The sequence below is a fragment of the Ixodes scapularis genome, unplaced genomic scaffold (assembly GCF_016920785.2).
Source record: "Ixodes scapularis isolate PalLabHiFi unplaced genomic scaffold, ASM1692078v2 PGA_scaffold3__209_contigs__length_174095766, whole genome shotgun sequence".
In the NCBI taxonomy this organism is placed as follows: Eukaryota; Metazoa; Arthropoda; class Arachnida; order Ixodida; family Ixodidae; genus Ixodes; species Ixodes scapularis.
In genome coordinates, this window is record NW_024609868.1 from 111,539,806 (window position 1) to 111,551,928 (window position 12,123).

Here is a 12,123-nt window from a genome sequence, read left to right on the forward strand (position 1 = left end):
GATGAATGTGCGAAGTTCATCGTAGCGGATAACGGGCGCAACATCCGTGCTGCGGTAAGGAGACTTCCGTGGACTGAAAGAGCGTGCTTCGCGCATAGACTTCAACTGGCGAATAATGACGCGAGGTCCCGTTCGCCGGCCATTGATTGCCTATGCAAAAAAAAGGAGGTATGTCATGAGATATTACAAGCACAGTTCATCAGCTCAGAAGAGGCTCGAGGAGTGCTAAAAGAAGATGGGAAAGGACACACTACGTCTGGTGCAAGACGTCGAGACGAGATAGAATAGCTGCAGTCTCTAATGTCGTCTCGCCTTCTGGAACTCAAGGTAGTCACTGTGGAGCTTGCTACCTCGTACTGTGACATCGATGGACTGGTTTTATCAGAGTGGATAAATGCTTCTGAATATTTACAAGCATTGAAGCAATTGTTTGATGCCACTGTAATTGCCAGTGTTGAGAAGTATTTGTCTTTGTCCTCCCAAGTTCCCATGATTTTTGGTTTGCTCCACTGTTAAGGTAACTCTGCTGGGGCATCAGAATTTCCCGCAGAACTGACAAGATCCATCAAGTCAATTAAGAACGCAGGCCAAATCGCTCCTGCGACAACTACTCATCGCAACGAAAAAAGACTTGTGGCGTTTTGGTCCTGGGCCAGGCGCCCATTTAGAAAAATGATTGAAGTCCGAGATAATTAAGTTGTTAATTAGTTTTACGTAATTAAATATTTTAATATTGTGCTTAATGGCATTGTTTTAATTAGAATATTGCTCAGCATTATCGAAAAACACTAAATCAACAAATTGCAGAGCGACAGAAAGCACGCGAAGCATTTTACGGCTTTCTGAAAACCGCGAAAAATCAACAGGTTTCTAAGTTTCGGTTTGCTATCGGAGCGCATCTCAGCCCCGGCGGCACCGTGCCCCGTGGAAAGATAGTGCAACCAACCTCTGCTGCGCTGTCATCGCGCGACGCAGCAGAGGCTGGTTGCACTATTTCTCCACGGGGCGCGGTGCCGTTAGGGCCGAGATGCGCTCCGATAGCAAACCGAAACTTAAAAACCCGTCGATTTTTTGCGCTTTTTCAGAAAGCCGTAAAATGCTTCGCGCGCCTTCGATCGGTCCACAATTTGTTGATTTAGTGTTTTTCGATAATGCTTAGCAATTTTCTAATTTAAACCATGCCCTTAAGCAGAATATTAAAAAAGTTAATTACGCAAAACTAATTAACAACTTAATTATCTCGGACTCCAATAATTTTTCTAAATGGGCCCCTGGCCCAGGACCAAAACGCCACAAGCCTTTTTTCGTTGCGATGAGTAGTTTTCGCAGGAGCGATTTGGCCTGCGTTTTCTGAAACACCCTGTATATATATATATATATATATACCCACGCCTTCGGCCTCCCGCCACCATGCCCGTTGTGTATATATATATAAATATATAAACAAATTGTTTGAATAAAGCAAGCTTGAATTAACGAGATTCGACTGTCTTTCTCTCTCTCTCTCTCTCTATATATATATATATATAGACAGTCGAATCTCGTTAATTCAAGCTTTGCTTTATTCAAACAAATTTTCGGTTCCCCTCGAGTTCGAATTAACGAGATTCAACTCTCTTTCTCTCTCTCTCTCTCTATATATATATATGTATATATATATTATAACAGTATAAAATAACGGAGTGAGGGAGACAAATTTCCCCTAGTTATACTTTAAACGGTGCCACTATATAGGGGAGACACGACTGTAGCAGTCAAGCAAGGCTCAAGTGAGAGCTGCTTTTCCTCACTTCGGTTGGGATCGATTAGCTGGCGGTTTGAGCCACCCAGGCCGGTGGGCGGGTTGGCTATTCCTCTTGGTCGCTCCTCACCGAAAAAGCCTCTCCTGCGCACCGAAGCAGTTGGGCCGATTTCGCGGTTAGCTGATCTTGGGAATGCTCTCTGAGCGGCGCTAATGCACCCTGCCCGCTGCATACAAATAGTGAGGACAAGTGTCCGCCATCAGAAGGCGTGGGGCATGATTTGAGCTGTTTCCTTCTCGGTGGAAAATGACTGTGGTGGTCCCCATTTTCAAGTCTAGAGATCCGTGTGATGTAAATAAGTTTTGTTCAGTGTCACTTTTGTGCGAATTTTCAAATCGTTTCGGAAATGTCATTAATGAAAGTCTACATTTTTTATTTTAAACAGAAAAAAAAACACCAATGCAGGGCGGCTTCGTGAAATGCAGATCTATCGGGAGAAATACGAGTGTTTTTCTCGGGCTCTGCGCGTCTTTAGTACACAGCCGCGGTCAAGTAGACACTATTATATTTTTTACGTCAAAGGTTTCACATTACATACTTTTCTCCAAACTGAATAAGTATGGCTTATGAATGACTTACTGTTCATGGTTTGCAAGTTACTTGGAAGATCGCCAGTGTCGAGTTAGTGTTTTTTATATTGTATGTCTCAGCCATCCACATCACTATCGGGTGTGCCCCATGGCTCGAACCATGGCCGTTGTCGTTTTTAGTGTTCATTAATGATTTGCCGTCGCAGGGGCACATTTTCAAAGCGTTATTGTACGCCGGTGACTTGATACTGTTCAGAAAAACTGAGAACGTGCGGGACTGCTTTGTGTTACAAAATTACATATGTTCTGTTGAGCACAGGTGCAAAATAAATAAACTGCAAATAAATCTCAAGAAAGCCTTGGTATTTTCAATCAGAAAAATACAAGAGTGCATCGTGTTCAACAATATTGTCTCTGGCAGTCAAATAGAGCGCGTGTATCTTGTACGGGACCTTGGTGTTCAAGGGCACTCCAGGCTGGATTTTCCCCAGCACGTGTTCAACATTGCCAGTCAGGCACTACGATGCCTTGCAGCTGCAACGCGGCTAACAATGCGAATTCGCAGAGCACACTGCATTCGCTCTCTTTTGTTGTTCTCTTGTCCAGCAGCGTTTAGAGTTCGTACCCGTAATTTGGAACTCTGTTCCTTTATCCTATAACAATGTAATTGAAAATATCCAGCGCAAGTTTATTCGTATTGTGTACGCTAGACACATTGATCGCCGCCGTTTCTAAAGCTACAGTTCCGTTTTCAAAGACCTTGGCCTTTATAGTACCCTTCATGATAGGAGGCTTGCACGTGGCATGACATTTTTACGCAATGTTGTACGCGGTACTCTTGACTGTGATGAGCTATTGACATCGCTGTGTTTCAGAGTCCAATCTGAGAAACACATAAATGTCTGCACACTTTTTATACAGATATGCACGTCAAGTGTCCAATGACATAGTTGCAAGAGACAAACTTTAAAAATCTGGAACACGACATTTTTACCTAATTATTTTTTACTGCGTTTTTGAGAACCGTGTTTCTTCTATAGTGTTTATGCATTGTACCACTAAAGCATTATATGTCTGACAGACACTTTTGCCTTATCTTACTTTATTTGTTCGATTTTCATTACGCTTATTTCACTTTTCTTCTTACTCTGCCTTTGGCGAAGACAGTGACTTATTTGACGAAGTGCACTGTCTTTTAGATCTCTCGGCTGATGACAGGCACTGCAGTAAACTGTCTATTCATCATTTTATCTCGCAAAGTTCGAAGCAGCTATAGCGACACGATTACCCGCTCCTCCAACATATACAGGATGGCCGAGTCGCAGCAGCAATGTATCTATAATATGTAGGTTGTCAGGCTAAGAGAGATGACCTGCCTGCTATCCCTCTCAATGCTCGCTCTCATTGCTCGTGGTAAAGCTTGATACAGAATATCTGCGTGAATTTCTGACGACACTAGAGACTCAGTCCCACCACCTTTGGTTGGCGGCCACTGTCACCGTGCTGCTGGCTACAGTTCGTTTCATCATGTGTCCAAGCCCAGTGGAAGGAACGAACACGTACAACCCCAACAGACAAATCGAAATCGAAGTTATTGAGTAACTAGGCGCTCTCTGTGAATGATTGGTTTTTGTGATGACGGAACACCTACAGAAAAAGGACGAACACCATAGATGGCCGCTGCAGGACACTACAAACCGTCAATGTCAATCCAATGCTGTGTGAGGTTAACGTCACCTTTGGGAAGGTGCGCCATGACGCGTGGTACGTGTGGTCTCGTGAGACTTTCTTAGCGTCGGATTATTTGGGAAGGCTGATAAAGACTGCTGCGGTCTACATTAAGGCAAAACGCAGTGCAGCCCGTCGTGCGAGTGTTCCAACTAGGATTGGCAGCGGAAGTACCATAGGGCCTGATATTTATTCCCCGGTTTTCTCACTATCTATGCTTGAGTGCCATACTGGAGGTTTGGGCAATAGTCTACTCCTGAAATACGGCCACACAGAAAACTTGAATAGACCACTCTCGTAGTCGCTTTTTGTGCGCTGCCCCGTTTCTTTTTGTTTTGTTTTTTCTACTGGGTGATGGAGCGCGTCTTCAGCATGCGCAGTAGCTCTCGACTGTGTAACGCCTTCTCCGGCGAAAAAAAAAAGAAAACTTTCAGCTTTTTACTTTAGTCAAGAAGGAAGACCAGTGAAGCTGTACGCTCGTCTTATGTGTTTCTTCTTCGTCCTCGTCTGTTTTGTGCGCTGTTTCCTACGATGAATTCCCACCAGGCTCGCCCAGCTATCCATTATTCTATGATAGCTGGAAACGTTACCGCCATCTATGAGCGACGGCGGCAAGCAGACTGGTTGTCTGGTTGCCGGTGTTGCTCATTGATGGCGGCAGCTATCCAGATTTTTTAGTTTTTTGTAGTTTTGTGTCGACATTTGTTTGGTACCGGACACGAAACTGGGAAAACTAGCCCATAACAACTCCGCTGCAAAAAAAAAAAAAAAAATTCAGAATATTTACGCAATTCGTAAGGTGAAACGCTTAGAAATCTGAGGAGTGACGTCGGAGCCGCTAAGATGTTATTTCGCAGCAGATTAACTGAATGAACTGAAAAGGTGCAATCGGGCACCAAAAAGTCCGCTTAGACATATCGTATTAAACCGAGTATCTGACCCGACTAAAATGTCATAGCGTTTTGGAAGCAATGAGGGTGTATCACGTGGGGCGCACTTCGTGACCCGGTTAACCAATTTTAATGGACACAAACTTGGACTGCTTTGTTGTAATTGAAGAACACTTCGAAAATCGCGCGCCCAAGTTTGAAATCCATCGAACGACGAAACTGCATGTGTATGGATGATGCGTCCCCTGTTGTAGGTGTGGCTGCCTGAACGTCTTATGCAATGTTATTTATTGTACACGAACTAACCCCGCCTCGTGGTCACTGCAGAACACTTCCGAAATTCTGGAAATAAAAGAAAGAAGACAAGTGGTGCCAAATCGGGCAAACTGGGAGGCGACAACATGGGTCCTGCTCGTCCGGTCTACCTATCTGGAAAGTTTTCAAGCCAACTTCTAGCACCAGACTAAAAATGCGGTGGTGCTCCATCGTTCTGAAACGACATCTGTCGCAGATCTTGCAGTGACAGGTCGCAGGCAAAGTCATCGATGAATTCATGAATGAGATCCACTGTGTACATTCTGCCGTTGAGATTGCCTTCCAGAAAGTAAGGTCCAATAATCGTGTTGCCCAGGATGCCGCATGAGACTGTGGTAGACCGAAAAAAGCTCATTGTTGTTTTCTCTTAACCAATTAGGGTTGTGGTTTGACCTGTGATGCGCATTATGAAAATTCACAGCTCTGTCGGAGCAGAAATATGCTCCATGGGACCAAATGTTTTTGTTGAGGAAGCCTTTGTATTCATCCACTTTAATCAGAGCCCAGCTGTATAACTCAATCCGTTTTTTAAAGTCCGCTTCAGTAAGGTCCTGGTGAAGACACACATGATACGGATGGAGGTTATGCTTCCGTAGCAGATTCCAGAAGGAAGTGCATGATGCTGTTGCCGTATTCGCCTGAAATCTCTCTGGTGCTGGCATGCAAGTGGACTTTCACGTAGGCAAGGACGCCTATAGCATAATTTAAACTTACGAAAACGGCCTTTCAGCGCTTTTGTGACGTACAGAATCTGTCTTCTGAAGCTGAAGACGCTCGCAAACTGGGAATGTCCGGGAACCCGACAAACCGGGGGAAACGAGCAGCATACAACCGTGTGGCAAGTCAGGAATTGCCTTTCATCTCAAACCATGCCATGGCCATGGCCACTTTTTTTGTGTCTAAATACCTGAAGACCATTGGGGAAGCTATTGAAAAACCGTTCTGTGGTACATTGAAGACAGGATAGCTGAGCTTGCAATATTGTATGTTCGTCGAAAACTTCAAAGTAAAAGTAGCTCAAAGCCAAGGAGCCGTCCTTGTCCTCAGCAGAAAATTTACAGCTCTGGCAAGATCATGAAAGGTCCAAATCACATCTGTAATATTATGCTTTTCGCGCGAAAAAAACAGCTATCCATACGAACTATAAAACCGTTTTGGAAGTCACGTGCTGATTATCAGAAGGTCGGTTGGTACCGCTGCACAATGACGGAAAAACTGACATCTTGGAACGCGAGAGTTATTTCGTAAAATAGCGAAAGTCGGAGCGTGGCCAACGCTAGGAGTCAACGAACAAATAAAAAAAAATCACGAAAGTGCGAAGTCATTGTGCCATCACATTTTTATCTGGGTGTGTTTTTTTTCTTCTAATCCAACCAAACGCATAAAGTACCCTGTGAGGTTCCGGTTTTAGTCAGCAATTGTGAAGGGATTTCACAGGTGCCAGAAGAGTGCAGTTTTTCGTAAGGAGCCTATACTGTTGCGTCTGTAGCGTCCCTTTCGCGGGCTAGTAAGTGTGTCACTTTAAGATTAATACTGCGATATCAGTTAGTGGGTTACTTAGCGGGATTCGCGCCGAAGATTGCGCCCTCCATCAACGTGGGCCATTTTTGGCGCTCCGCCAAAATATTGTCACGAATGAAGAGGTAATGAAAAAGAATAACTGAGGAAACTAAACGTTTGATGGGGCGAACTTCTGCCCAAAACAAAAAGGAAGAAAATAACAACAGATCGTTGCGGGCGTCGAGGTCGGCGAGACAGCAGTATCGAACGCTGAGGCGACGCTGACTTCGGCTCGCAGGCGAAGCCCTTTATGTACGCGCGTGGGCTTCTGGAGTGATCGGCGTAGAGCTTCGGTTTAGAACCTTCGGACCTCGAACAGGCACAGGATTCTCAAATTACCAGAACACTAAATTGCAGGAATAAACAAAAGATGCGTTGCTCCCGGAAATCGAACCCTGGCTTTTCGCGTGCGAGGCAGGGAAAATAACCGTTAGTCCACGCGCGCGCTGCCTACTTGGCCAGGTGCGCGCGCGGTTTTGCTCCCGCCTTTAAGAAGTTCATCGCCCCGATGCAACTGCAAATAATGCAAATAAAAAGAGCGGTAAACTCATTTGGAACACATAAGGTTTACGGTCCTATCGAGCGTAGTACGGCTTCAGGCGCACGTGGACAACTTCTGGTCGTAATGGGCGGCGTGATGATCTTGTTCCGTCGGGCATCACATCGTAGTTGAGATCTCCAAGTCGACGAAGTACCTTGTAGGGTCCGAAATACCATTTCAGGAGTTTTTCGCTGAGACTACGGCGGCGAATCGGAGTTTCGACCCACACCCGGTCTCCGGGCTGAAAGTGGACGTCCCGACAACGAAGTTTGTAGCGGCCAGCGTCGACACGTTGTTGGGCTTTAATCCGGAGTCTGGCGAGCTGACGGACTTATTCTGCCCGTCCGGCAACCACCTGCGCGTCGTCGGTTCTGTCGACAGCCGGTTCGCGGGGTAACAACGCGTCCAACATTGTCGTTACTTTGGCACCATGAACCAGTTGAAAGGGTGCCATTCCGGTGGTCTCTTGCACGGCCGTGTTGTAGGCAATTGTGACGTACGGCAAAATCTCGTCCCATGTCTTGTACTCCACGTCGAAGTACATGAATATCATGTCGGCGATGGTCTTGTTTAGTCTCTCCGTCAACTGGTTGGTCTGCGGATGGTACGCCGTGGTGCGACGATGGCTGGTGCGACTCAGACGAAACACTACTTGCGCCAGCTGGGCCATGACTGATAATCCACGGTCTGAGATCAGGACTTCGGGAGCGCCATGCCGGAGGACGATGGCCTCGATTAAAACTTGAAAACTTCCATAGCAGTCCCTGACCGAAGGGCTTTTGTTCCGGCGTACCGCCTGAGATAATCTGTGGTGACGATGATCCAGCGGTTCCCCGACGTCGATGGCGAAAAAGGGCCAAGTAGATCCATTCCGATCTGCTGGAGGGGTGCAGTTGGAGGAGAAAAAGACTGCAGGAGTCCGGCCGGCCTCGTCGGAGGTTTCTTGGGTCGCTGGCACTCGTGGCATGATCGTTTGTATGGGTGGACGATTTTGAGGAGCTTGGGCCAGTAATACTTTTCACGAGTACGGGCCAGTGTCCGGCTGTAACCAAGGTATCCCGACGTCGGGTCGTCGTGGCAAGCTTGAAAGATCTTCTCTCGAAGGTCGGTCGAGGTTACTAGCAGCCGCGACACGTTGTTGTCCCTGAAATTCTCTTTGAAGAGTACATCTTGTCGCAGGACGAAGATAGACAGGTCTCATGAGAAAACACAAGGCATGGTACTCCTGCGCCCTTCCAGGTGCTCTATTAGTGCGCGCAGCTCAGGATCGCCTCGTTGACGTCGTGCCATGCCGTCGGTGTTCACTGCGCCTAGGAAGCACTCGTTTTCATCGTCGTCACTGTTGCCAGAAGGTGTTTCGACGGGCGCTCGAGACAGGCAGTCGGGGTCGCTGTGCTTGCGGCCTGACTTGTAGACCACAGTCATTTTGAACTCTTGTAGTCGAAGAGTCCATCAAGCGAGGCGTCCTGGCGGATCCTTGAGGCTGGCAAGCCAGCAGAGCGAGTGGTGGTCCGTGACTACGCGGAATGGGCCACCGTACAAGTACGGACGAAACGCCGTGATTGCCTAGACGACCGCAAGGCATTCTTTCTCAGTCGTGGAGTAATTTTTCTCCGCCTTAGACAGTGTCCGACTTGCGTATGCGATGACTCGCTCGGTGCCTTCTTGCAGCTGAACCAGTACCGCACCAAGTCCTGCGTTACTTGCGTCCGTGCGAATCTCGGTTTCGGCATTTTTAATTTTAGAATGTCTTTAGTGGACATTACCATACAGCAGTCAATGGAAAATATTCGTGTTTTAGAGTCTCAGATCGATATTATTTTAAAAACTTCCCCTGGTTTACCTTTAATAATATTTAAAAAAATTGCAGCATTACATTCATAAAAAGGAGCGAGAAGTAATTAATACTAAACGACGGAAGGCACTTAGAGATAATGTACTCTTGGATTGTTTCTCGCCCCTAATAGAAAAATGGAAAAACTTCTTTCACGCCTAAGTAATAGAACAGAGCATAATAATACATGTAACTCAGAACATTCTACAGATTTGGGTGGAGAAAAGTCCGAAATATTCAATTATTCTTCCCATGTAATTTCTAAACACGAAGAGATAGTTCTCAAGAAGGGATTAAAGTTTTGCCCCACTCCTCGCAATAGTAATGATTTGGACTTGCACAAAGGTTTAAATGAATTTGCACGGCAACTGCACTGTAAAGTTTTTTTCAAAGGTGCTCCTTATCAAGAGCCTTTATATAACCACGAATCATATTGGATTCCGCCTTTGAATAAACAAAATGTTAATGTCATAAAATACATAGAGGAGGTCCAGAAAGATGTTTTATCAGCGTATAAAAAAGACAGACCATTAAATAATAATTTAACTTATAAGGATAGACAATGCTTAAAAAACCTCACGGATAACAGAGATATCATAATAGCCCAGGCTGACAAAGGGGGAGGTATATGCATTGTTAACACAGCCGACTATGTATCGGAAGCAATTAAACAACTGAACGACACTAAGTTCTATAAAAAAACTAGATTATGATCCAACACTTAAGTTTCGAGAGACAATAAAAAACCAATTAAATTACCTAGTAGATAATAAGAAAATAGAGAAAAACATTTCTACGTATCTCATTCAGGAAAATCCGAGACCAGGACAGTTCTATATGCTAATGAAAGTACATAAGCAAAATCACCCAGGTAGACCAATTATTTTGGGAATAGGTACTAATACAGAGAATATTTCCACCTTTATTGACGAACAAATTAAAAGTACTGCAGCCGGTGCCCCGTCCTACATAAAAGACTCCTCTCATTTTCTCAATTCGATTAATGATATCCAAATAGATTTTAGGACTAATAGTACGTTGCTTGACACAATGGACGTAGTGTCTCCTTACACTAATATACCCATGATGAAGGTATTCAAGCAGTTCTTAATATTGTTAATGAGAACGACCTCACTGTTAGTAAAAGCGTCTTAAATATTTTTATGCACTTAGCTTTAGAGCTTAATAACTTTACATTTATGAATGAGCACTATTTACAAATACATGGCGCAGCAATGGGATCTCGCTTCTCTCCCTCCTATGCAAATATATATATGATGTCTTTAGAAGAGCGGCTACTTAACTCCTTCCCGCATAAACCCCTTTTTTATAAACGTTTCCTAGACGACGTATTTATAATTTGGAATAATGGGGAAGATAAGCTCTTTGAATTTATTAATTTTGCAAACAATTTTAATCCACATATTAAATTTACGTATAAATACTCTGATACAGAAATAAAGTTTCTAGATATTAAGGTAAGACTTACTGAAAGTGGTTTGAAAACAACTTTATATCGAAAACCTATAGATAGACGTCACTTTCTACATTATAAAAGCTGTCATCCAATACAAAACAAAAAAGGTATACCATACAGTCAAATGCTACGCTTAACACGCTTATGTTCAGAATATAAGGATTTTGATATAAAAGCTAGAGCACCAGGAGAGGATTTCATTAACCGTGGATACCCCTTACCGCTAATAAATAATTCTATATCAAAAAGTCGAGCGATCTCTCGGAACGCGTGTTTAATAGAGCGGCCGAAAAGAAATAACCATGAATTACGACTCATCTTACCTTACCAGTCAAAACTTCCAAACATAAACAATATTCTTAGACGACACATGAATATTTTACACACGGACACAGCTTTAAAGGCAGTTATCCCTCGACCCCCTGGTATAGCGTTTAAGAGACCACGTAATTTATTAGATTTCTTTAAACAGTCCCGAAACTCCATCGGACGTAGCCTGGTCCCTATTGGTTGCATCAAGTGCAATCATAACCAATGCAGTTTATGTGGGGACATAATTATAGCTAACTCTATTCGTAGCACAGCAAATAACTTTAACTGGAAAATAAATGGTACCTTTGACTGTAATTCGGAAAATATTATTTATTTGATTCAATGTAAAAAATGCCAAATTCAATACATAGGAGAAACTAAAACAAGCATAAGAAAACGCATGAATCTACATAAAAGTCATATACATAAACACGTTGCCGGACCAGTTTCTCGTCACTTAAACTCCGCAGGACATAACGGACTTTCTGATTTTAATTTTATTATACTCCAGGGGGGCTTTCGGACCACCTGAGATCGAAAAAATAAAGAATCTGAACTTATTTATAAATTTAATACTTTAGGACCGAAGGGCCTTAACAGTTCGAAAGGATCATTGCCGTCTTTTTTTATGGACATTTAATCGAGATCTTCTAATCGGTGCCGCACTGTTTTTTTTTTCTGTTTTTTTTACTTTTCTCGCTTCATTGTTTAATGCGACACGAGCAAACGCTTAACTTTGGGCCTCTCATTGGCTTCACATGACACCAGGTATAGTTGGCTTATATCCGACCACATGCCCCAAAAACTGGTTTTATGATAAGAATAGCAGCAATAAAATTATATTTAATTATTTCCATAGTATTTGCTGCATTGGTATCGTGATATATTAAACTTTTAAGCGAGAATTTAGTTGAGTAGATACCCGCTAAACGGTAAGCATTTTTCGAACTAACTTCTTCTTTTTTCCGGCCGTTTTTTCCTTGTTTGAAAAAAAAGGAGAACGAAGTGTTCTTACTTTGACTGACGAAGAGCCTACCAGGCCCGAAACGTTTCATCAAGCTCACTTTTTTGGCAACCTCCTCGACCAACTCCTTTAAGGGCAAATATTTCTTTGAGTACATATATATATATATA

The 12,123-nt window shown here is 43.8% G+C and overlaps 1 pseudogene; it reads left to right on the forward strand.

Annotated features, from left to right (window-relative positions):
• Positions 1-2,361: 2,361 nt before the first annotated feature.
• Positions 2,362-6,232, forward strand: LOC115321903 (annotated as a pseudogene).
• The last annotated feature ends 5,891 nt before the right edge of the window (positions 6,233-12,123 follow it).